General features: G+C 36.3%; 1 long non-coding RNA gene across 3 annotated transcripts in view; it reads left to right on the top strand.

Moving 5' to 3' along the window:
- The first annotated feature begins 16,763 nt into the window (after nt 1-16,763).
- The window catches only part of LOC121011858 (uncharacterized), a 35,836-nt gene continuing 26,210 nt past the window's right edge, over nt 16,764-26,389 (top strand). Inside the window, exons 1-4 of one of the 3 annotated variants that reach the window (XR_005781809.1) lie at nt 16,764-16,951; nt 17,041-17,159; nt 19,678-19,760; nt 24,147-24,192. This is a non-coding gene — a long non-coding RNA (uncharacterized LOC121011858). The other 2 variants (XR_005781807.1, XR_005781808.1) reach the window with 2 other exon arrangements.

The following is a 26,389-nucleotide window of genomic DNA, read 5'->3' as shown; positions in this document are numbered from 1 at the left end:
GAACTGGAGAGTGTGATGCTAAGTGAAATAAGCCATACAGAGAAAGACAGATACCATATGGTTTCACTCTTATGTGGATCCTGAGAAACTTAACAGGAACCCATGGGGGAGGGGAAGAAAAAAAAAAAAAAGAGGTTAGAGTGGGAGAGAGCCAAAGCATAAGAGACTGTTGAGAACTGAGAACAAACTAAGGGTTGATGGGTGGTGGGAGGGAGGAGAGGGTGGGTGATGGGTATTGAGGGGGGCACCTTTTGGGATGAGCACTGGGTGTGGTATGGAAACCAATTTGACAATAAATTTCATATATAAATAAAAATAAATAAATAAATAAATAAATAAATAAATAAATAAATAAATAAAATAAAACTGCAGTTAGGAGTAAAAAAAAATAAAAAATAAAAAATAAAATAAAATAATTTCTTCAAACTAAAAAAAAAAAAAAAAAAGATTTTTGATATACACTTTTAAGAACCGCCAACTAAACCAACATTGTGTTTTTCTAAATATCCCCAATGAGAGCATAGATTTCTAATTCGGGAATTTTTTTTTTTTAACTAGACAGTGGCATTTGTCATCGTGGCTGATGAATAAAATTGCTAATGAGCCTGGTTAATGCCGATATTAGCCAAAACCATCACAGACTTTTCTCTCATTCAAAGCACTATAATTTTTAAAGGATGTTTTATGGGTAACCGTTCATTCCTTTTATAGGATATAGAGACCTCAAAATGTTTCCAAAGTTTATTTCAAAATAATAAGCTTAATTATGTTTTATGGGAAGAAATCTGCATACTTACCAAAATTTCACTGCTCAGGTTCAGTTATTCTAGTTAGCTGCCAATTGGAATAAATTTCTAAAACTTTTCAATAATTTCATCAGTCCTAGATGATAAGTAAATGCCTTACTTATCACTGTAGATTTTTCTTCTACCTTCTTTGAACAGTACATCTGTCATTTCATCTCTGCAAGTAACTTTTGAATATAAAGTGTTTTGCATATTTATAATGTATTCTTGCATTGGAATGAAAATAACCTTTTATTATTTTTGCCTATAATTACCATCACAATGAATAGCAGATCTTAAGAGTGCTGTTACTTCAAGTTGAAACCCAAGGCAGCAACACTCGCCACTTCCTTCCCCACCTCCAACATGTATCTGCATCTCTTTCATTCAATAGGAGGAAACTTCCTCTAGTCTGAGATTAATCTCTCAACCCTCTCTCAGAAACTTGTTCCACCATTTTAGATCTGTTGATCATTAACATCAGCCCCTGTTTTCACCCAGCTTTTGCCCCTCAGTGTTTAAATAAGTCAAGTTTCTTCCATAGAATGTTGAAAGATAGAGACAGAGAGACAGAGACAGACACAGAGAGAGATAGAAGACCTCGATCCCTACATCTTCTTCTAGTTTCTGATCAATCATTTGCTTCCTACTTTAAAACAATCATAGTCTCAGGGTGCCTGGGTGACTCTGTCAGTTAAGCCTCTGACTTCAGCTTAGGTCATAATCTCCAAGTTCCTGAGTTCAAGCCCCATGTCAGGCTCTGTGCTGACAGCTCAGAGCCTGGGGCCTGCTTCAGATTCTGTGTCTCCCTCTCTCTCTGCTTTTCCCCCACTTGCACTCTGTCTCTCTCTCATCTCTCAAAAATAAACATTAAAAAATTAAAAACATAAAATAAAGCAATCTTAGTGTCTTAAATTACCCACTTTCACATTCTGTTCAAGCCAGAGCACTTAGGGCTTGGCTCCAATCACTCCAGTGAAAGTTTCAGTGATAGCCACAAGTGAATCCATTTACTAACCCAAGGGATGATTTTCAGGCATCTTACCTGAATTTCTTGGCAGCATATATTTTGCCACTTTTCCCCACTCTTTGCTTGGAGCTTTTACTTTGCCTTTTGTGAAACCACACTCTTCCTGTTCTCCTTTTATCTGCAATTCCTTTTTGTGTATTTTGGAAACTCACCATTTAAACTTGATTCTCCACAGAATTTCATCCTGGGTTCCTCTCTCTTCTCGATCTATACACTTATCCTGATCATCTCTTCCTTGGTCAAGTCCTCAGTTAATATCTCTACCTTTTGGCATCCTAACCTTTGACTCTAAACAGGTCTTTGTCCCCTGAATGCCAGTTTTAACTCATCATGAGACTCCACAAACTCTCTTATCCTCTATGCTCTCCCCTTTTGGCAAATGGCACTACTAGTTGCTAAAATAAAAAACATGGGGTCCTTCTAGAATTTTTCTCTCTACCTCATTTCCCATATCCATTGATCTTTAAGCCCTGCCAATTTTATTCATTAAGTGGTTCCTAACTATTACTTTAGGGATTTTTCCCTTCTTATTTAGATTCCTATCATAATCTCATTGGATCTGCCTTTAGTTTTATCTCTTCCAACATAACTTCTCCAACTCCATCATAACTTATAAAAAAATTGTTTAATGTTTATTTATTTTTGATAGACAGAGTGTGAACAGGGTAAGGACATAGAGAGAGGGAAACACAGAATCTGAAGCAGGCTCCAGGCTCTGAGCTGTCAGCACAGAGCCCAACACAGGGCTTGAACCCACGAACTGTGAGATCATGACCTCAAGTTGGAGGCTTAACTGACTGAGCCACCCAGGCACACCATAAAAAACTTTCTAATACACAAATCAATAACTCCCCATCAACTCCTAGATAAAACCCAAACCTAAGGCTGTACAAAATCTGGCCCCTGCCTATCTTCCCAATCTTATCTTCTCTCTAAATGCCACAGGCATCCTAAGATCTGGTCATACTCAACAACTTGTAATTTTGTGAACATACTATATTCTCTCTTTGCACCGGTCCCATTACTTTCTTTCTCCTTTCTTCTTAGCTTAATCATTTCTTCTTTGAAAACATCTCAGTATCACTTCTACCAAGATATATTTTATTAGAACTTCCTTAACCATATTACCCAGAATTAAAATAGGCAAACTTCCTGTGGGAAACCATAGATCTTTGCCTACATTTGTCACATCATATCTCTTGTTTGCAAGTTCCAAAACTAAACCCAAAACAGATTTAAAAATAGGGAAGGGGGAACTAAAGAGAATGCATTAAGTTAAAGTCAGTGGAAAGCCCAAGAAATAGATTTTAAAGCATATCTGAATATAGCAGCTTAACAAATGTCCTCAGGAGTCCATGTATTTTTCTCCATCTTTATTTTTCTGTGTTGACCTTACTCTCAAGTAGGCTATCACTGCATGGTGGCAAAGAAGGTCATCAGCTGCTTTCTTAAGATTTCCATGAAAAGTCCTAGGATAGTTTCTCATTGAACTAGCTATAGCCACTTGCCTATTTTACTGAACACTCACATTGGTTAGGACAAAGATAACCTGACTGACCAAGCGTAGGTCACATACCCACTCTTGGTGGTGGGGTATGGGATAGAATCAGCGTCCTCTAAAATATGAACTAAGAGAAATTAGTCCATCAAAAAGGTGATGGGCATAGAAGGGTACATAGTCTACTATAACCCTTGTCATACTATATTATTATAGTGTGTTTATCTGCTCACTGATTTGTGAGACTTTTCAAGATATAGATTATGTTTTCAACTATGTAACCCAATTACAAAGTATACTCATATCGGTGTTCTTGTGAGAACTTCATGAAATAATGTATTTATAGCACCTATAATACTATCCAACCATAAAAAAAGAATAAAATCTTGCCATTTACAACAAAATGGATGGACTTTGAGGAGATTATGCTCAGTGAAATAAATCAGACAGAAAAAGGCAAATACCATATGATCTCACTTATATGTGGAATCTAAAACACAAAATAAAAAACAAAAGCAGACAAAACAAGAACCAAGTCCATAGATACAAAGAATGGACTGGTGGATGCCTTAGGCAGGAGGAGGTGGGACAAATGAATGAAGGGTGTCAAAAGGTACAAACTTCCAGATATAAAATAAATAAGTTATGGGGACATAATATGTAGCATGGTGACTGTAGTTAATAATACTGTATTTTATATATAAAAGTTGTTAAGAGAATAAATCTTAAAAGTCCTCATCATAAGAAACAGTATTTTTGTAATGGTATGGTTATGATGTTAAGACACCATGGTGATCATTTTGCACAAAAACATTGAATCTTTATATTGGACACTTGAAAATAATACAGTGTTATATGTCAATTATATCTCAATAAAAAAGCATTTATCACATAGATATACAAAACAATAAATATTAGCTATCACTACTGGTATTATTGTTTCACATACAGAGTGAAACATGAAATAAGCTTTATCTGTATAGTCAATGTACAGAAAAGGCCCATATGCATGATTGTCATAAGAGAAAATATTTTCACTTTCAAGTAACAGAAAGTCCACCTAAAAGTGAATTAAACTTAAGAGCACTTTTTATCTTACATAGCAAGGCATCTAGAAGCCACATGGCTATAAGGAGATGGTTAAATCTGTGGCTAAAATAAGTAATCAGGGATCCAGAGTACTGCCATCTTTTGGTTTTGTCCTGCTCAGAGGCTGGGCTAGTTCATCGTCATAAGAGATTAATTAAGCTCCCAGCAACACATCCTCACTTACCAGTGACCTAGAGGTGGAAAAAGGAATATCTTTTTCCATGGATCTCTTTTTAAGAACAAAGAGTTTTCTTAGGATCCTTCCTTTCCCAAGCCAGTTACTACTACATATCGTTGGTCAGAACTGGTCAGTGAGACCACTTCAATTCTCACGGACCAAGCAAGATGCTTTCAAAAGGAGGACAGTATGCTTTCTAACTTTTGGGACCCTGTCAGTATGAAGGCAGGGGTGCTGGTGAAAAATGATGTCTGTGCATTTTACAGTTATTTCCAAAGTAATATGTGCTCACTGTTGCAATTCAATACATCTGCGTGTTTACAGTAAAATTACTATTCACCCCTTTTGGCTCCTAATTTTATCCTGTGGTATACACACAGTGAACAGTTGGTATGTTTCTTATTTGTTCATACAAAAATAGGATCATGTTGGTGAGTTGGCTCCCCAAAATTGAGACATGCTATATATATTCTAGAACATTTTCTTTCTAATAGGTGCATATTCCTTCCATAGTATACTGTGCCAGTTATCAGTTCATTGCCTTTCAGGTCCAAGACCACTCTTATTTGCCCTGTTTTATGATCCTGGATGCTATAAACATTTCTCCTTTGGGGCGCCTGGGTGGCTCAGTCAGTTGAGCATCTGATTTCGGCTCAGGTCATTGTCTAGTGGTTCATGAGTTTGAGCCCCACATCAGGCTTGCTGCTATCAGCCTGTCAGTGCAGAGCCCACTTCAGGTCCTCTGTACCCCTCAACCCCGTCTCTGCCTCTCTCCTGCTTGTGTTCTTCAAAAAAAAAAAAAATATATATATATATATATTTTTTTTTTTTTTTTTAAATAAATAAATAAATAAATAAACACTTTTCCTTTAACACCTGGCTCAATTTTAGGCTCTGTCAATAGAGGGTGCTGGAGAGACACCTCAAAGCCAGAGTTGGAAGAAGGAATTTTTCTTCCTGCTTCCTGAGTGCTGTTTTTGGCATGGCAGCCAGTTAGTGGACCTGGAAAAGGCCTAGTAGTGCTCATATCAGCACTGGGAGCTGCACATATCAGCATGGATGCTCCGTTAAGGTTTTCTGCCACCCTGAAGTTTTGGTCTAGTGACCAGTTGTAGTTCCCTCCGCAAGTTTCTTACCATCAGCATGCTGCATGTTCCTGTGGCAGCCTCACCCTCTCTAGAGGTCTGAATCTCAGTCATGGGCAGAAAGAGGAGAGCTCTTTTAGATTCTTCTTTCCTTCTTCCCTCTTCTTCAGCCCAAAGAATAATAAATGTTTCATGCATCTGCTACTTCTCTACTTCTTATAGTTTTCTCTCCTTCTTCTAGTAGTTAACCACCTTTAACTGGTTAACCATTTTTCTCTGTTAAAATTACTGTTGTACTTTTTCTCTTCTCACTGGATTGTGACTGGTATGGATGAATATACTATAATTTAATTTAATCATACCCAGTGTATTCAATAGTTATGGTTTTGTTTGTATGTCCTGCTCTCCATTTATTACTTAATAAGTATTCATTGAGAACTTACTGTGTACCACATATTAATTTAAACACTAGGAATATTGTGGTAAGCAAGACTAATAAAGTCCTTACTTCATGGAGTTTACAGTCCAGAGCAAAGACTGAGATAATAAAAATAAATATAATATTCAAGATAGTGATAAATGCTGTGAAGAAAAAATATGAATGTTTAAGAGATTAGAGAGTAAAAATAAATCAAGGGATAGGGAACAATTGGGTAAGCAAGATCAAGAAGGCCTTCACTGAGGAGGTGGCATTTGAACAGAGATCCGAATGATGGGAAAGAGTTGACAACAAACATCCACTGTGGCTGGATCATGGTGTCAAAGGAGTAGAGTGATATGTGGTGAGAAGTCAGCATATGATGCAAGGATACGTAGGTAATTGAAAGTTTGGATATCATTGTGAGGGTGATGGGAAGCCATTGGAATGTCTTTTTAAAAATTTATTTACATACTTTTTTTTTAATGAGACAGAGTGGGGGGGGGACAGAGGGAGGGAGAAAGAGAGAGAGAGGAAAAGAGAGAGTGAGAGAGAGAGAGGAAGAGAGAGAGTGAGAAAAAGAGAGAGTGAGAAAAAGAGAGAGTGAGAGAAAGAGAGAGGGGAGAGAGAGAATCTTAAGCAGGCTCCATGCCCAGCTTGGAGCCCAACATGGTACTCACTCTCATGACTGAGATCATGATCTGAGCTGAAATCAAGAGTTGGTTGCTTAACTGACTGAGGTAACCAGCCCCCACCCCTCCACTGGAATGTCTTAAACAGAGAAGTAAAACAACCTACTTTACGCCTTCAAAAGGCCACTTTGGCTGTTGTATACAAAATAAATTCTTCAAATTACTATGTTGTATGCTTGAAATGAATATAACATCATGTGTCAACTATACCTCTAAAAAACAAACAAACAAACAAAAAAAAGCATAAACTCTCTGGAGTCAAGAGTACAGACAGGTTATGCAAAGTTAGAGGCTATTACAATCATTCACACAGAGATATTGTTGACTTGGACCAAGATGTTAGCAATGGATGCTGTGAACAGTGAAAGAGAATGAATGTAAGATAGAGCCTGTAGATGTTGCAGATTGATTATACGTGGAGAATGAGAAGTGAGGAATTAGAGATAACTCCTAGGTTGGGGCCTAAGCAAATAGGTAGCTTATTTGGGCCCTCCATTAGCAATTCTCAAACTTTTTGGTTGCAGGACAATTTTCTATTTTTAAAAATTATTGGGTAATTTAAAAAATGCTTTTGTTTATGTGGGATACTTATATACATATGTGTATATGAAAAAAATTTACTTTTTACTACATTAAAATAAAAACAAATATTTAAAATATTTCTTACTAATTCATTTAAAATAGAAATAAGTCCATGACATATTGACATAAATAACATACTTTACGAAAAATACCACATTTGGGGGTATCTTGGGTGGCTCACTCAGTTAAGCGTCCAACTTTGGCTCAGGTCATGATCTCGTGATTTGTGAGTTCGAGCCCTGCATCAGGCTCTGCACTGGCGGTGTGGAGCTTGCCTGGGGTTCTCTCTCCATCTCCCTCTTTCTCTGCACCCACTCTCTAAAAATAAATAAATAAACTTTAAAAAATAATACTACATTTTTATGAAAAATATTCTCCACAAAAATGTTTGGTGAGAAGAGAGGCATTATTTTCTATTTTTCAAATCTCATTAAGGTCTGGCTTAATAAATGACAGTCATATTCTTAAATCACCTTCTTCATTCAATTTATTGTGATATATTGTTTGGTTGTGGTACACGAAGAAAACTGTGTCTCACAGTGTCTCACAGTTAGATATGCAGTTAGGAAGGGGAGAGTTATTTTAATACCCTTTTCAGATAATTGCAGATATTATTCTTTGATGTTACACTAAAACTTGATAAACGGTAGCTTCTGAAAGGTGAGCTGCAATGCTCCATATCAATGAACTTTTCTTAGTGTTATATTAAAATCCATTGGTTTGCCTTGCGCTTTTTAAAAAAAATATTTATTTATTTTTGAGAAACAGAGAGACAGAGCATGAGTGAGGGAGAAGGAGTGAGAAAGGAAGACAGAATCTGAAGCAGGCTCTGGGCTCTAAGCTGTCAGCACAGAGCCTGACACAGGGCTCTGAACTCACAAACCATGAGATCTTGACCTGAGTGGAAGTCAAAGGCCTAAATGACTGAGCCACCCAGGTGCCCCTTGTCTTGCAGTTTTAATGGATCTTTTATCTATACATGATTTTAATCACATGTATGTCCAGGGTTCCCCAGACCACACTTTGAGAACTGAATCACAGAACATTATTCATTAACTTAACAAATATATATTAGGTTGTTACCCTATGTCAACACCGTTCTATGAGGTAGAAATACAAAGAAATGATTGAACATGAACCCCCTTGCTTTCTTAGAACTCACAGTTTTGAGCATATTACCTTGGAGGGCTCTTGGCCCTTTAAAGATACCACCTAGGAGACAGTTCCCTTCTCAAACAAAAATATTTTGTATGCCAAAAAGTTAAAACCCCAAACCATACTAGGGAGTTCTTACTCTCTGAAGAAAAAGACAAATGGCACGTTCTCAGGTATGCAAGTAAATGTAAGGCAATAAAACATGTTTATACACATACTTCCTGTATTGCTTTATCACTTCCAGCATCATGATAAACCGCCCATATAGATTACTAACTCTGACCTCTTCACACATTACAGTCAGATGCCAACATCTTTCTTTCAAAAAATTCCAGTATCCCCTGTATCATCTCTAACCTTCTTTATTCTTCCAAGAATATTCATAATAAACTATTGCTTCATGGAGTGACCTCACACATCAACCCCTTGAACTCTGTATACATTAACAAAGCCAGAATGATGTGAGATTAGGGGAAATCCCATATACTATCTGTGGCTGAGCATTTCCTTAATCTTGCCAACTTTTTTTTTTTTACCTTCATCAACACTATGATATAATTATAATGTTCAACTATCATTTAGCTTCCTGATCTGAATATGAAGATGGATAGCTTAATCAGAACAATGGAAAAGTTGGTTTCAGGCTATAGTCCTTAAAATTTAGTTATGAGGGGTACCTGGGTGGCTCAGTCAGTTAAGCCTCTGACTTCCGCTCAGGTCATGATCTAATGGTTTGTGAGTTTGAGCCCCAGGTCGAGCTGTGCTGACAGCTCAGAGCGTGAAACTTGCTTCAGATTCTTTGTCTCCTTCTCTCTCTGCCCCTCTCCCCCACTCACACTCTGTCTGTCTCTCTCTCAAAAATAAATAAACATTATTTATTTATCTCTCTCTAGAGATAATAAACATTATTTCTCTCTCTCTAGAAGAGAGTGGGAATTTTCTTTGTGTTCACATTTACAAGTACTACATTTTCCACTTTATTTTTTAATTTTTATGTATTACATTTTATTTATTGTTTCAGTAATCTCTACACCCAATGTGGGGCTTGAACCCATGACACTGAGATCAAGAGTTCCACACTCTTCTGACTGAGCTCTACATTTTCTATTTTAATTAAAGCAAATGCTATATAAACATTTGTCAGGCTGGAAATAGGGAAGTCTAAATATGAGGAAATCGAGCGTCATAATTTTAACTGAAAAGCTCAGAGCTAAAAACTTATCTGGCAAGAAATCACACTAAAGATGGAAATGACAATTAAAATTGCTCATCTAGTTAAAGGATAATCATTAATAAACCACTGAAAAAATAATTTCAGTCCTTCATTTTAAAATGAAAGAACAGCTCCAGCTGTTAAAGGACTAAATGTGATAGTAAATATGAAGCACCCAGGGCAGTTCCAGAACCTACTGTTATGCCCAGAATTTGTGATCCCCAAAGGCCACCAGGGAGCGGAGTCCGATGCAAAAGCAAAGAGCCTTTATTCGAGCTAGCTCGATCTCAATCCCCTACCTGCACCGATGCAGCAGTGAGATGCCGGAGAGAGAGGGAGGGTTTCAAAAGCACAAAGGTTTTATAGGGATCTAGGGGCGGTTGGTGGGGTAATGGTCGTGGCCTTAGCCGATTGGGTCAGAGTCCCGTTACGCAGGTCGCCAGGCGTGGTTTGAACGGGAAGTTTGAACTGGAAGTTTGAACGGGAAGTTTGAACGGGAAGTTTGAACGGGAAGTTTGAACGGGTGAGTGGGAAGTTACTCAGGGGGAGGAGGCGTGGTCTGAGGTTTGAGTGGGAATTTCTTTCTGTGGCCATGTTGGGGACATAGTCACTCAAGAAGGAGGATACAGAACAAGATGGGGACACAGAACAAAATAGAGTCGGCCAGCCTACGTCTGCTCTTTCACCTACTAGGACTCGACTAATGTTGATTCCTTTCCTTGCTCCCTTTCTGAACCTCTTCCAAGGATTATCCTTGGAATATACTCTTCTTGACTGGCTGAACAAAACAATAAATATCAATCATGCTGTTAATGATTCCAAGTGTTTTCAAAATGTTTTTCTCTATGCATTTCACTTTATCCAGTGAATATTTACTGAGTACATACTACAAGTCATGTCCTTCCAGTCCTGGAGATACGGCTCTAAATATAACTGACACAGCATTTGAGTCTCATGGGGAAGATAAGCATCCATCAAATAATTATGGAAATAATTAATTATAATCATCTCTATTACATACCTTTTCTCCTTAATTCTTCTCATTGAGAAATATACCGTACACTTGGCTTATTTATCCAGCATATTGTCTGTCTTTCCCACTATAATGTCTGTTTTATTCCTTGCTGAATCCACCAAGATTAATGCTTCATATATAATAGACATTCAATGAAAATGTTGAGAGAAATGCATGAATTATAATTTTAATAATCACTCTGAAAAAGTTAAGGATACTATGTGAGCCTATAACATGGGGGTTAACCTAGTGTTTTATACCAAGGATAAGAGAAAGAGGTCTCATTGTATATAAAAGAGAAATGAAGGGACTGGTCATATAAAAAAATGTAAGGAGGTAAGTGACGTCTCTGAGAAGCCATAAGAAACTTAAGTGCTAAAATTGAGGTTAGAATATAGAAGGAGAAGAATCAGACTGATGAATACAGAGAACAAACTGACGGTTACTGAAAGAGCAGACCTAGGCCGGCCGACTAGTGAGTATGTCCCTGACATGACCGCAGAAAGAGGTTCCTGCTCAAACCTCAGACCACGCCTCCTCCCCTTGAGTAACTTATGTTTTCTAAGAAAGCAGGCTACTGATTGAGGCATTCTTCCGAAGTCTAAGGTGGGAGGAAGGGGAGTATGAGAGGCGTGGAAAGTGTGAGTAGAAGAGGGAGGGCTTCTCTCAGGTAGGGGCCAGAGGCAGGAGCCCTCAATCCTGTCCAGGCTTAGAATGACGTGGGAGCATTTACCCCTCCCCAAACCAATTAATCAGAGTCTCTGGGGATGGTGTTTGGTGCTAGGATTTATATAGCACAGCAAGGCTGACAGCCAATGGTTAATAGGTGACGAGTGAGAAATGTTCTGTATACACTGAGGCCAAACATGTTAGAGATCCTCAGACACAGTGGTTCTTAAACTTCAGGTGCATCAGAATCTCCTGGAAGACTTGTTCAAACACAGATTGCTGAGCCCCACCCCCAGAGTTTCTGATTTAGTAGGTCTGTGACCACCAGGCCCAACATTTGCATTTTTAACAAGTTCCAGGTGATGCTGATAATTGCTGATCTGGGAACCACACCTTGGCAGCCATTGTTCTATCCTTCCCCAGCCAATCGGCTGAGGCCACAACCCTTCCCCAGCCAATCAGCTAAAGCCATGATCCCTATAAAACCTTTGTGCTTTTGAAACCCCCTCCCTCCCCCTCCCCCTCCCCTCCCTTCCCTTCCCCCTCCCCTCCCCCTCCCCCTCCCCCTCCCCCTCCCTCAAAAAAAAAAAGTATAAAATCTGGTCAAATTCTTTTGGAGTTTGGCAAAACCAACTATTTTCTTTGTATGTCAATTAAGTTATAAGTAAAAATAAATGGTGCGTATGGCAGAAATACTATCAAAAACACAGTGAAGAATCACGAACTTCATCTCAACATAACTTTTATTAAATCCCAAACTTACAGAGGTTAAACTATGTTTGTTAGAAACAGGCTGGAGAGGGAAAGCTGTGGCATGTCACAGAACAACTTTCCTTCCAAGCCTTCACAGGTATTACAGAGCGACTGAAATTCACAGTTTAGAAAGAGATAACACAGAAAAAGAACAGCTACCTTTTAAAATGGGCCTGTTGGAAGAAAAAGAAAAACACTGCTAAACATTTCTGATTTATATTCTCAGCAATATTTGATAGGATAGTGTCTGTATGCAGTCCAGAGATGGAAATGAGCTAAAACTGAAGATTAGAAGAAAGTATTTTTCTAAAACATGTTATTTAATATAGAGAAGTTGAATTACTATGTTGAAAACTGAAACAAATGTAATATTGTTTGTCAACTACACTCAAAATATTTTTAAATGTGTGATTTAATACAAGAGGCAGTGAATAATAGATTGCCGTGTCAAAAATTAATGTGATAGAGAAATTATTCTCAAGAAATTATCCTACAGTCCAAAAACAAAAGAAATTTCTGAAAAGTATGAGAAGACATAATGAAATGGGAGATCTATAGGATCTTAGGAGTTATCTCATTCAAGGAGCTGGGTTGGATTAGGAGGCCAGGGAAAGGTATCACAGATCAAGAATATGCACCTTATGTTTTACTCACAATATGACCTATGGTCATTCCAACACTGTCTGAGTTTTTTCAAATGTATTGATTTAGCAATTGTTTCATCTTTGGTTCAAATAAAGTTTCAAAATAAGCTTTAATATTTGCATACGTAATGAGATTCTTTGCCTTCTGATGGATATTCAGTCTTGAGACTAAAAGACAGTATTTCTTTAAATTCATTTTTATCCATTTATCCTGTTATAACTATTGATTTTTCCCATTTCTTTGGTTTAACTGGATATTTTATTTGTTGCCTTTTAAGTAGTATCTTGTTAATGAAAATATCCAGAAGTTCTAAATATTTATTATGTTCACTTAAGTAACAGTAAACACATACCATTTAGTGAATGCTTACTACGTGCCAGTCTCCTTTCCAAGTATCCTCTGTGTATTCATTCATTTCAACTTCATAATAATTATGTCAGTAGGCACTCTACCACTTTAAAAGTGAGGAAACTAAGTCACAAAGTTCTAAGTCATTTCTTAGTAGGATTAGGATGCAATTTAAGTCCAACTAGCCTAACTGTAAAATTCATATAACCACTAAACTATATACTGTGAAGAAATTCTAGAAAATTTATTTTGGCCAATTAATTATTAAGAATTTTAATTGCCCACAGTGTAGTATCTATTGAAATTTTTACTAATTGGCTTTTCAGTTGTTTGATTAGTTTGGTAGCACATTGGAAAGTAATCTAATAAATTTGACCAAATTTTCTTCTATTGATGAAAAGCATACTTATTAAGTTTGATTTGAAGCTTGGTAATCTGAAAATAAAGTGACATTCAATATAATTTTATTTAATAAAATTTTCTATGATATTTAATAGATGGTGATGAAAATTATTACAGAATTTGGAGTCATGACATAGATAACTACACTGAATGAAGCCTGTTTCAAACAAAACTTAATATATAAATTTATAACTCTATAATAAATATAACAATGGTTAATTCTAGAATTGAATGTTAAACTGGATGAGGGCAAATTCAACATCTACATATATTACTTTGAAGTTCTATCTCCTACATGTAGTATAATTTTTTTTTAATTTTATTTTAGAGAGAGAGCATGCAAGTGGGGAAGAGGGAAGGAGGGAGAGAGAGAAAGAGAGAAAGAGAATCTTGAGCAGGCTCCATGCTCAGCATGGAGCCCAATGCAGGGTTTGATCTCACGAACCTGGGATCATGACTTGATCTGAAATCAAGACTTGGATGCTCAACCGACTCAGCCACCCAGGTGCCCCAGATGTAGTAGAATTTAGGTACTCTGTTCTCTCTCTCTCTTTCTGTCTCTTTCTTCCCTTTTTTCTTTATCCCACCAGTCTGTGGTATGAATATGGTTATGATAAGACTAACTGAATCTCACTTCAACCCAAAGATAAAGAGTTGAGAAGAGCTAGGAAGCTAAAGAAAATGAGATGAAATCAAGTAACTTCAATTAATTTTGAAGGGATAGAATGAAAGCATGTTAGGGAAAGTATCAAGGCATGAAATTGGAATAAGCGAGTACGTATCATATTAAGGTTTTTTTTGGTAAGATAGACATCTATTACAAAGGCAATGGAGAGTTACTTAAAATTTTTGATCAGGGAACTAATACAAACAATACAATAGAAAGAATCCTGGAAGTAGTGTAGTGTGAGCCTTGAGCTAGGAGTGGTAGAGAGAGGAGTGGTTATAGATTAATGGTGTCATTGGACTAGAGGAAGCTATAAATAAGGCATTTAGTGATAAGAAGTCAAATTAAGGCAATGATATCAGAAGCAAAAAGTTGGAGCATATTAGGGGAAAATTTAGATATATAAATACAAAATTATTTTTATCAGAATCTATATACAGTATTTCTTTTATTTATTTATTTATTGAGTTTATTTATTTTGAGAGAGAGAGAAAGCAGGAGAGAGACAGAGGAAGAGGAGAGAATCCCAAGCAGGCTCTGTGCTCCTCTCTGAGCTCCACACAGGGCTTGAGCTCACAGTGAGATCATGACTTGAGCTGAAATCAAGAGTCGGATGCTCAACCAACTAAGCCATCCAGGTGTCCCTTTTCCTTCTTTTTTAAAGAAAAAATTGCTAATGTGCCATACAATCTTTATCCTCTTTATTATATTCCCAGAGTCTTGACTACTCTGCCATTCTCCATGCATTTTTTTTTTCACATTACTGGTTTAATTCTTTCCAAAATGTTAACACACCACTTTAACCACCATGATTTCAGGTAAACTATACTCTATGTATCAGCTGAAGTTCTTTGTTGCTAAGTATGAGAACCATCTCTGAGGAGACAGTGAGGAATGAAGACGCTGGGGTTAAAATAAGGAAAGAGGGTCAAAGTCCTATGGATAATTAGCAGGTTTTTAAACTAAGCAATGGAAATGTATTGTAAAGCCAGTGGGAGATCACAAAATCTATAAGGAAACTCAGAAACCAAAGCAAATCTTGGAGGGCTAAAGCTTGGAAATACAGAAAATTCTGGTTTAGAACATTAAGTTATCAGCAATAGAATGAAAAAAGTCCAACTCTGTCACTTTAAGATCAAATTACAATGTAAGCATCTAACGGGCACAATTTGTGTGAAATGCCTAATTGTTATTAAGGGTTAAATCTAAAAATCTGAGCACCTAGAACACAGCCCAAACAATGAAGTCTCTCCAAATAACTTGCTCAATGTTCAAAAGACTCTCAACCTTTGGTTAGAGACAGTAAAGCTGATTACTGTCCGGTCATATTGTATCCAAGGGGAAAAAGGTTAATTCTCTAAAAGTAAATCTCTTGTTAGAAATAGAACAAGATATTGGGCAGCCAAAGAACAATGAATATTCGCCATATCTAAAAAATGCTAAGAATACAGTAGTTCTCATTATTTTCAGAGTACTCAGGAAATTCTATAACTAATGCTAAGAAATCCAGTAGCATTATAAAATAAATACATAAAATGCTTTTTAAAATAAATAAAATAAAATAAACTATTTTATTTATAAAGTAAATAAAATAAACTGTTAATAAAATAAATCAAGTTATCTGTTAACAATAAAATTGGTATGTTCAGCTATGATTTCTTCCTACCCCCCCCCACCAACTTCTCTATTTCCTTATTTCTTGATTTTTCCCTACTCTTTTGCAAAGTTAACGTGGCTTCTGAGATACTATTTACACACCCTGCTTTTTGTTCTTGGTTGCAGTTATTAATATATTCCTTTCATTCCTTTTTCCTCTTTGGAAAGCAAGGAAAGAGATTATCTTCTAATCTGATGATAATATTTCTCATGTCATTGTTTCTCTATTTCCTTGCTTCACTCTGGAATTCATCTCCTCCCCCTGCCTCCCTGGTCTAACCCAGCCTGGGTTTATTAACCTTCAGGGTATGGTGTAATACTAAACATTTCCCCAACTGAGTCATGTAAATAAGGGTAGCCTCTACTATTAAAGTTTAACAATTTGCTATTTTGAAACCTTTGCCCTTTGCTGGATCCACATAAAATGAGAAGAAATAGAATAGTGTGAAGAGTAAAATTCTCTTTACACAAAAATAAAAATGCATTATATTATGTAAACATATTATTAGTGTGGTGTTGGTATAATAGCCATGAGGTTTATCCAAAGCCCTGCAATTACCGATTATTATAATATTATCTCTAACTTGTTGAAAAGCAACATGAGAGGAAATGAGAAAACTCATAATAATATTCATAGTTCAGGATTTCTTCAGAAAAAGCTCCCAGTGAATAATGCTTAGATGCAGATATTACAGGATAAATTTCAGGCTATCACGAAATAGGACAAAGTGAAAGGGACACAGTTCTGGTTCAACGGTGGAAATATCTCCCAAGTAGTGTCCTTGAATGAAGTGGAGAATCTCATACTTCCAATAAATGGGAATGATCAAGCATTTTATCTCTGAGCAGTGAAAAAGTAAAATGTGTAGCAACATTGAAATTCTGACTTAGCTGAGGCACGTTTAATGACTCGTCTTTGCAGTGTAGCAAAGCAATGAAGGGCTACATGAATTCGGCTTAAATTTCTGCTCTGCTATTTATTAACTTCATGGCACTGGGTAAAACTTTCACTTTTTAATCCTCAATCTCTAACACGGATGTAACAATGCATTCTTTTCAGAGCTGTTGAAGGTATTAATCAGACAATATGTGTAAAGCTCTTTAAAAGCTACTGACACATAACAAATTCTTTAATATGTGAACTGAATATTTGTTTCCAGAATACTAGCCATAGGGACACCTAAGGGACAATGTGATTTAACACTAAAGGCTCTGAAGGACCTGCTAAATGAGAAGATAAAACTTGCAGCAGTGCAACACTGAAATAAAGTACATCAACGTGAGTAATTTTTTTTTTATCAGAGTGTAATTTCCTTGGAGTTTTCAGAGAATACATCAACTGAGTCTTGATTTGGGTGAAGTGGAAGTGGTAAAGTTCTCTTCTTTTTTTGTCATTTAAGTTGATTCTATGATGATAATTATACACGTAGAGTTTTAAAAGAGAGCAAGTGGAGCATTTTCCCAGATTAAGCAAAGAGACCATAGAAATAGGAATGAAATAGCATTTTTCTGCCTCTGTCTCTCAGCCACAAATGCAGGAACTCCAGATTTTCCTAACTCATGCTTCGAAGCATCTGAGTTTGTCACATTCGTGCTTCATAGCTAGCACAGATACCACAAGCTGTTCCTTCCTCTTCTTGGTTTCTGTTGTCTCTGGTTGCTTATATTCTCTCCTGCATCTTCTCTTTTCCGGGTATTGTGCCTGGTCCGTAACTCAACCTGCTCCAAAAGCAGCCACAAGGGAACATTTCCCTTATTCCACAGCTTTGCTACACTCTTTTACACAGGATACAAAGAACTGTTTCCTTGTCCCCTCAAGTTCTTAAACATATCTCTTGTTTTTATTATCTCTTCTTTTAGGGCTCTCACACAGGTTTCTGGGGGCGGGGGTTAAATAAAAGGACAAGCTCGGCGACACATCCCCAGCTTTACTCAGAATTACCTTGCCATTGGAACACTGACCCTCTGACTTGGGACTGACTCATCCTTCTTTTAGAATGAATTCTGTTCCTGATGGTCTAACAGTCACTTATGTAAATAGACTCCTTTGGGTATTTCCAACCCCGTCTTACTGACAAGCCAATGTGGGATTTTTGGAAATCCTATGGAGAAGCCAGGAGATAGGCTCCACAAACTAAGATTTTTTGTTTCAAAGAAATGGGAAAATTATCTGTAGAATGCTCTAATGCTGGCATTGCATGTCTATTGTGTCTTTCCCAACCACTGTGAATTTCAGTTTTCATTTGGTTTGACTTCACTGTTGTATATTTGACCCCACCTCATTGAAATGTTGTTTTCCCTTATCTCTGTCAAAGTCATTCTCTCTTGATTTTCTTTCTGCTTTCTTTCTCAGTTGAGGGTGATAATTTCCATGTCTCTACTTCTTGTCCTGATCATTTTTATAACAAGGATAATATTTATTACTATACATCTGGCTGCCTATTGTATACGTAAACCTTTTTGACCCATGTTGGGTCAAGTGGCCACCTACAATCTAACAACTATGGCCAGGAAGCAAGATCTTACTGTAGAAAGAGCACAACTCCCATGCTGTAATGGAGAAGAGAGGGGCAATTCTAAAAAAGAGAGAGAGACAAAGAGAGACAGGGAGAGACACAGACAGACAGAGGGAAAGAGAGAGAGAGAGAATGAAAAATTGCTAGGCTTGCAGGGGAGAGGGGAAAATGGGTGATGGGCATTGAGGAGGGCATTTGTTGGGGTGAGCACTGGGTGTTGTATGTAAGCCAAGTTGACAATAAGTTATATTTATAAAAAATAAACCATTTTGAAGAAAAAAAAAGAAAAATTGCTAGAAAGAGGAGGGCTAGTTTCTAATCAGCCATTCAAATAAGTGTCCCATTCACCAAGTTAAAACCAAAACCTAGAGCTATAAATAATTAGCAAGACATGCTGCTTTAGATTTTATCTCTTCCTTTCCCTAACTATAATTTAGTTGAAATGACTTATTGGCATGATTAGCAACATAAAATAGACAATAATCAAAGAGAGGATATCTTAAAAGTTAGCCAATCAGTACCTGAATAAGCAAAAGTTGATAGTACAGCAGGATTTACTAAGTGGTATGCATTGAAGCATTAGTCCCATGAAATGTCCTGGGACAAAATTGTTCCATGGTCATTCACATTTCTAAAAATCAGTTTACTACAGCCCTCTCCTGGAGAGTCACAATACATATTTATGTTCCAAGGGCTTTAGAGAAATATTTCTCTATAAACACCAGGAAATTGTTCACATTCTAAACTGATTCATTTCTAATGATATTTGAACTCACTGTTTTTCCAGCTACCATTTTATGTTATCTTTATAATTATTTCTATTGAGGCACAAGTCCTTTTATGCTCTTCAATCTCTGGATATTCCTCAAATTTAGAGTAAGAGGCTTGGGTTCCCTAGGCAATTTCCAACAGGCTTGGGAAGTTTAATGTGTTTACTCTAGGCCAAGGTCAGTGTCATCATGTTTAATCAACTTGTTGCCAGACTCTTTAATAAATCCTACCTTATTTAAAGTTCTGGGTACTTTCCTATCTTTGTCTTATTTCTGGGGCAACTAGGGATTTTGGAGAAGTGTGATGTAATTTAACAAAAGAATATTAAACTAGGTTTCAGGCTTAAGGGTTAAAAATGTATCTGGTAGATTTATTTATAAGAATGTCAAGTTCACTTCTGTTTTGGACAAAGATTTTATTGTCCAAACTTTGAAACTTTATTAAATCTTTATTATGTTGATTTCTGCTAAAGAACAAAAAGAAATTCATGGTATAAATTATTTTTTATAGGGCAAGGCAGGGGCAACAGAATCATCTGCTACATCTTGACTCCCAATTCTGATGGGAATTTCCAATATTGACACCCTAAAAAGGTATTGTTGTTGTTTTTAACTTTTTGAATAGTTAACATGGAAGGTGATCTCTGTTAAAGAGTTAGGCATACAGGTATTTCAACATATATTAAGTCATCATGTTATAAAGCATGTTGACACAAAACCTGCAGTGTCATAGGAAACTAAGAATTAATGTATTTTGCATAAAAAGGAAAATGGAATTTAGCCAAGACAATTGCAGACAGCTGCAATACAATTTTATAGTCAGATTGGGTAGCTTCTCCTTTACTGGTATTTGGGTCTGAAATGTTACTTGTGAGTCACCGAGCATAGAGAAGGATCTTAGTGACCCGGAGAATACTCCTTGTCAGGTGTTTTCTACTGTGTCAATAAAATGGAGTCTTGGGGCCATCCCACAATGTAATTATGCAATTGTGAGAAATTTAAAGAGAAATGTTTGAAGATTAAAGATTGGAAAATACCAAATGCTTCCATTGTGATGGAAAAAACCCATGTAGCTGAAAAATAAAGGATATATCCAAACAGGAGCCATAAATAAGTCATCAGCATAGGTGTAAATAATGTCCATGTAGATATTGTAAGACAAAGAAACACATGTAGCATGCAGGGAGGAAGTATTTCTAAATATGAATATAGTTTCAATCAATAAAGAAAAAAATTATTGCTATAATCTATCCATGTGGCTCTGTAATAAAAGAGTATAAAATTAATTGCAAAAATTTGTTATAATAGTTATTAGGGTTCTTATGGAATACAGTGACTTTCTAATACCTTTGGAAATATGCTTTAATGGTTAGATTTTATCTGTCTCCTATATTTATTTTATGAGAACTTTGATCCAGTTTTATTCTTTTTGAAACTGAAAATTCTTTGGCTAAACTTCAGGAACTATTTAAACTTCATCTGTATGTGAATCTAACAACTTTTTATATTCAAATTCTTTATAATCTGGGTGTTAGAGGGTAGGGGAATGAATGGGAAAACAATTTATCTTTATTTATATATTCAAATATATATAAACAAATATTCTTGCCACTATGGAAAAAGAGATGAACAAGAGAGACAAATTCCCTTTTCTCACAGAGCTCACTTTCCATTGAGAAGACCAAGCAGCTAAATGTGTAAACCAGTACCAAATTTAAGCAAAATACTAATAGCTAAGAAAGAAACAAATAAGATATGTATTACAGGCAATCTCTGTAAGAGGTGATGTTTGAATATCGGCACAGCTCCAGCTATGTGAAAAAACCTGCTTAAAGGGTACTGTTTATCGGGAACAGCAAATCCTAAGACCTCAAGAAGCAAAATAATTTGAGTCCATTTTAGGATCAGAAGAGAGTCTAGGGTAACTAGTACCAGGAGCAAAAAGGAGAGGGGTGTGAAATGAGTCTTCGAGGAAGGCAGAGACAGGTTATTGTAAGGAACTTGCATTTTATTGCAAATGCAGTGGCAAACTATTGAACTTCCTGGTTAGACTTCAGTGGTTAAGGAAACTAAATCATAAGTACTTTAAGATGTCAGATAACACTTATAAAGATTATGAATTATTTTGTGAAAGATTTTTCTATGACAAAATCTAACCTTGATCTTCCATAATCTATGCCATTGCTAAAAATATGAGGGGATCTTAGTTATGAAGTTAAGTATCGTTATTATTTTAAAGGATATCATTTGGAAAGTTCATAGTAACTTTTGAAGTGATGAATTTTATAGATCATGAATAAAGAGCAGTCTATGTGGGGGAAGTAGTTGTGGGGTAAGGATGTGAAAAGGTTTAAGAAGTTAATTCACTTTTATTGTGTTGAGATGAACTGAGGAAGACTTTCTGAAATAGAGGTTAGTAATATTCATTATTTTATATATGCTTTAAAGTGCATTAGTTGCTAATTTAATAAATTTGGCAACTATAGAAAGGTACAAAGAAGAAAATAGTAACCAATAATAACATTACTTGTCAGTCTTTCTTAATCATTGTAATATGTATTTGACAAGATTGAAATTTTATAGGATATTAAATTTACAACCTAATTATTTTTATTATTATTTTAAGTTTATTTATTTATTTTGAGAGAGAGTGAGCATAAGCGGGGTAGAGGCATAAAGAGGGGAGAGAGAGAATATCCCAAGCAGGGTCCACACTGCCAGCACAGGGCCCAACACAGGCTCGAACTCACAAACCATGAGATCATGACCTGAGCCAAAATCAAGAGTCAGATATTTAACCAAATGAGTCACCCAGCCACCTTCAACCTAATTATTTTCATTTAACATTATATTTTTCATGTCAATGAACATTCGTTGACAACACCATGTTAATATGTACATAATAATTATTCTTTGGTAATACAATGATTCACTTACTCATTTATCTGTCTTGATTTATGTTTTCTTCTTTAATCTAGAAGGGGTTTATGAGAAATTGTTTCTCATAGCAATTTTTTAATTTTAAAATGTGTCTGACTATATTATTTTTTTAATGTTTATTTATTTATTTTTGACAAAGAGAGAGAGACATCAGGAGAGGGACAGAGAGAGAATCCCAAGAAGGCTCCACTCTGTCAGCACAGAGCCTGATGTGGGGCTCAAACTTGAAGACCAGCAGATCATGACCTGAGCCAAAATCAAGAGTTGGGTGCTTAACAGATTGAGCCACCCAGGCTCCCCTAAAATTTATCCCAGTGTATTAGAAGACACAGGACCAAGGGCTCCTGGATAGCTCAGTTGGTTTAGCAGCTCACTCTTGGTTTCAGCTCAGGTCATGATCTCACAGTTGTGGAACTGAGCCCCGCATTGGGCTCTAATCTGAGAGTGGAGCCTGCTTGAGATTCTCTCTCTCCCTCTCTCTCACTGACCCTCCCTCACTCATGCATGCAAAATAAATACATAAACTTAAAATAAATAAATAAAAGAAAACAAAGGGCCAAATCCTTGTTGGTGGAATACATTTCTTTTAGTAAACATCACAGTGACTAACAACACAACCTCAACAGTGACAACAAAAATTACTAATGACCCAAATATTGGAACGTATTTTATATGTGTGTGTCAGAAAAATATTTTTTCTGAGGTGTTCTCCCCCTTACTTCATATCTAGTGTGGCTTTAGAGGTTATATATTTAGTGTGGAATGAGGTAGGTGACGTACATTCACTGATTCTGAATTCAGAGTATAATTCCCAACCACCAAGAGGATTCCTATATTTCTGCTTTCCAAGGCTTGGTCCTGTGAGCCCTAATCTAATGGGACACATTTTAAAATAAAGAACCATCCTTAGTAAGAAGATCTTTCTGGAGGCCAAGATTAATGCTACAGTTTTTATTAGAGATACCTGGCTTCAGTGTAAGGGTCAAATGCCATTTATATATTTAAAAATATTGGGGCGCCTGGGTGGCGCAGTCGGTTAAGCGTCCGACTTCAGCCCCGTCACGATCTTGCGGTCCGTGAGTTCGAGCCCTGCGTCAGGCTCTGGGCTGATGGCTCAGAGCCTGGAGCCTGTTTCCGATTCTGTGTCTTCCTCTCTCCCTGCCCCTCCCCCGTTCATGCTCTGTCTCTCTCTGTCCCAAAAATAAATAAACGTTGAAAAAAAATTTTTTTTAATATTATTTATCATGTACTGTTTGTCAAGAAAGGTAATCTCTGCCCTGGTGGAGCCTTTGTTCTAGCAAAGAGGCAGGAATCAACCAAGTAATCAAATAGTTACCAGGTGTCTTAGAAAAGACATGAGATACTATGAGAAAGCCTAACAAGGAAACTGTCTTAGCCTGAGGAGGGTCAGCTAAGTGTTCCTTAAGGAAGTGGCATCTGAGCTGGGATCTTGAAGAGAAACAGAGGTTAACTGGGTACAGAAGAGAACCTTCCAGATAGGAGGAAAAATAAATTAAAGGCTCATTGCTTAAATAATAACTGTTATGAATCCTGGGAGGAAAGTGTTTTAACTAGCTCAAATTGCTACTTAAGCTTTCACTAGAGTCTAGTCAGTTTATTAGTCATATTTTATGCATTTACATTAAATGGCGATCTAATCTACTCGGCAACCAAAACTGACTCCAAACGGTGGCATATAAATATTAAAAGAGAATAAGAATCAGCACTGGTTTTTTAGTTTCTTGCTTAAAGCATTTGAACCAGAGACGCATTTAAAAGAATAAAGACCCATGCTTTGTACAATATTACATGTCTAGAGTATATAACAATAATTATGGGGAATTGGGAAGTACAAATACAGAATCACTGCTTTTAAGACAGTTTTTAGCTACAAAGATAGATTTTTTTAAGCTTTTTGCTCACAGTTCATCGCATCAGTTAGAAGACAAAATGACGTGTCTTTCTCATGGATAAGTAACATCTAGAAATATGCTTACATTCATCATCAACATGAAAAACTCCCCCTTTTTTATTTTAGAGAGAGAGGGAGTGAGAGAGAGAGAACACAAGCAAGGGAAAAGGGCAGAGGGAGAGACAGAGACTCTCAAGCAGGCTCCTCGTTCATCACAGAACCTGATGCAGGGCTCATCCTAAGACCCTAGGATCATGACCTGAGATGAAATCAAGAGTCGGACACTCAACCAACTGAGCCACCCAGGTGCCCCATGAAAAGTTCTTTAATATGCATTTTAACCAAAATATCCTGAAATGCCAATTAATAGAAGCAGCAGTTGGATTAATAGTAATAGGAGTGTTAGTTGTAATAGTTACTATTTATTCTGAGTTTACTATGAATTTCTCAGGCTAGTGTTTCATTGCTAATGCTTACAATTACTGACCAAGACAGACGCTATGATCTCTGCTTTTCAGAAAATACCATTCAAATTCAGACATGTTAAGTGAGCCACTCAAGATCACACAGAAAGCAGTGGAGTGAAAACTCAGCCCTGGTCTCTCTGGATCTCTATTCCAGACCAGTGCTGCTTGGACCCAGGGAACTTACCTAGTTCTGGTTGTGACGAAATCATTTCTCTCTACATAGCTCTCCAACTGCTTTCATAGCTATAAAATAGTAATGCCCTATTTGCATCCCTTGTATTTCAGATTAGATTAAAGCAGAAAATTCACTCCAAAAATTATGCAAATTTTCTTCCAAAGTTCTAGACTGGTGTTGAAGAACATGTTTATTTATTAATGTCTAAACAACATTAATGTCTCTTTCTCTCTCTCAAAATAAATAAATGAGCATTCTAAAAAAATGTTTCTTGAAAGACAAACTGTTGTACAGAAAGTGGTGTTATTATGTAAAAATAAGTAACAATATTTACAAGAAACCCAATATGGTACTGCTTTTGATCATCATTTCCTTAGTTTTTGAAATATTAACCTGGTTCTAATAATCTCCAGATAATGAGGAATGTTTTCTAAATGGAAACAACAGTTAAAATAGATATTAGATTCTATTTTCAATGGGGTAAGTCATTGAGCTAGAAAGAAGGGAATTAGAAATGGGATGCAACAGAAGTTTATCATAATATAATACAAAGATTTATTAGCAACAAGGGTCATACCCAATTCAAAATAACATACAAGTTCTATAGAAAAATATAATGTAATATCCTTTCAGCTGGATAGGGGCAGAACCAATAATTAAATCCATGTATCTAATCCAGGTTTGCTGTTTTTATCCATGACTTTAGTATATTCTAGACTGACATATCAATTTTATTGGAAATAGATGAACCAAAGCTCTCACACATACAAACTTAACAATATCTGAGAATTTAGTCTGGGTAAGAGAAATAGGTAAAAAATACAATAATATTTAAGGAAAGATGGAAAAAACAAGCACTAACAAAAACCTGTTCTCCTCTAGGTAAAATGGACTATAAACAAAAAACATTATAAGAAGATACAGTTACAATTATAATAATTAGGAAGTTTTACTTTCTCACTTCAAAAACACTAGTGAAGGAAGCACTGAAGGAAAAATTATCTTTTTTCATTTCTACAACAAACAGTATGAAAATGAGACAAATAAAGCTACAATAATCATGACAGTGTGGCACTGGCAAAATAATACCCAAATACATCAACAGAACAGAATAGAAAGCCCAGAGTAGATCCACATAGATAAAGTCAACTGATCTTTAAAAAAGGAGCAAAGGCAATACAATGGAACAAGGATAGATTCTTCAACAAATGGTAGTCATCCACATTAAAAAAAAAAGCAAATCTACATACAGACCTTAAACCCTTCACAAAAATTAACTCAAAATGGATTATATCTAACTGTAAAACACAAAACTATAAAATTCCTGGAAGATAACAGGAAAAAAAACCTATGAACTTGGGTGTGGTGATGCCTTGCCAGATGCAACACCAAAGACATAATCCAGAAAAGAAATATTTGAATAATGAAGCTGGACTTCATTAAAATTAAAAACTTCTGCTCTGCAACTGACAATATGAAAAGAATTAGAAGATAAGCCACAGATTAGGAGAAAGTATTTGCAAAACACATCTAATAAAGAACTCTTACCAAAATATGAAAAGATCTTTTAAAACTCAACAATAAGAAAACAAATAGCCCAGTTAAAAAATGGGCCAAAGAGTTGAACAGAAACCTCACCAAAACATATATAAATACAATGTGTACCCCTTGTGTGTGTGTGGGGGGGGGGGGCAATTAGAAATGAGATGCAACAGAAGTTTATTATAAT

The sequence above is a fragment of the Herpailurus yagouaroundi genome, unplaced genomic scaffold (genome assembly GCF_014898765.1).
Source record: "Herpailurus yagouaroundi ecotype Mexico unplaced genomic scaffold, PumYag 195, whole genome shotgun sequence".
Lineage (NCBI taxonomy): Eukaryota > Metazoa > Chordata > Mammalia > Carnivora > Felidae > Herpailurus > Herpailurus yagouaroundi.
This window is presented reverse-complemented; position numbering and strand designations above follow the sequence as displayed.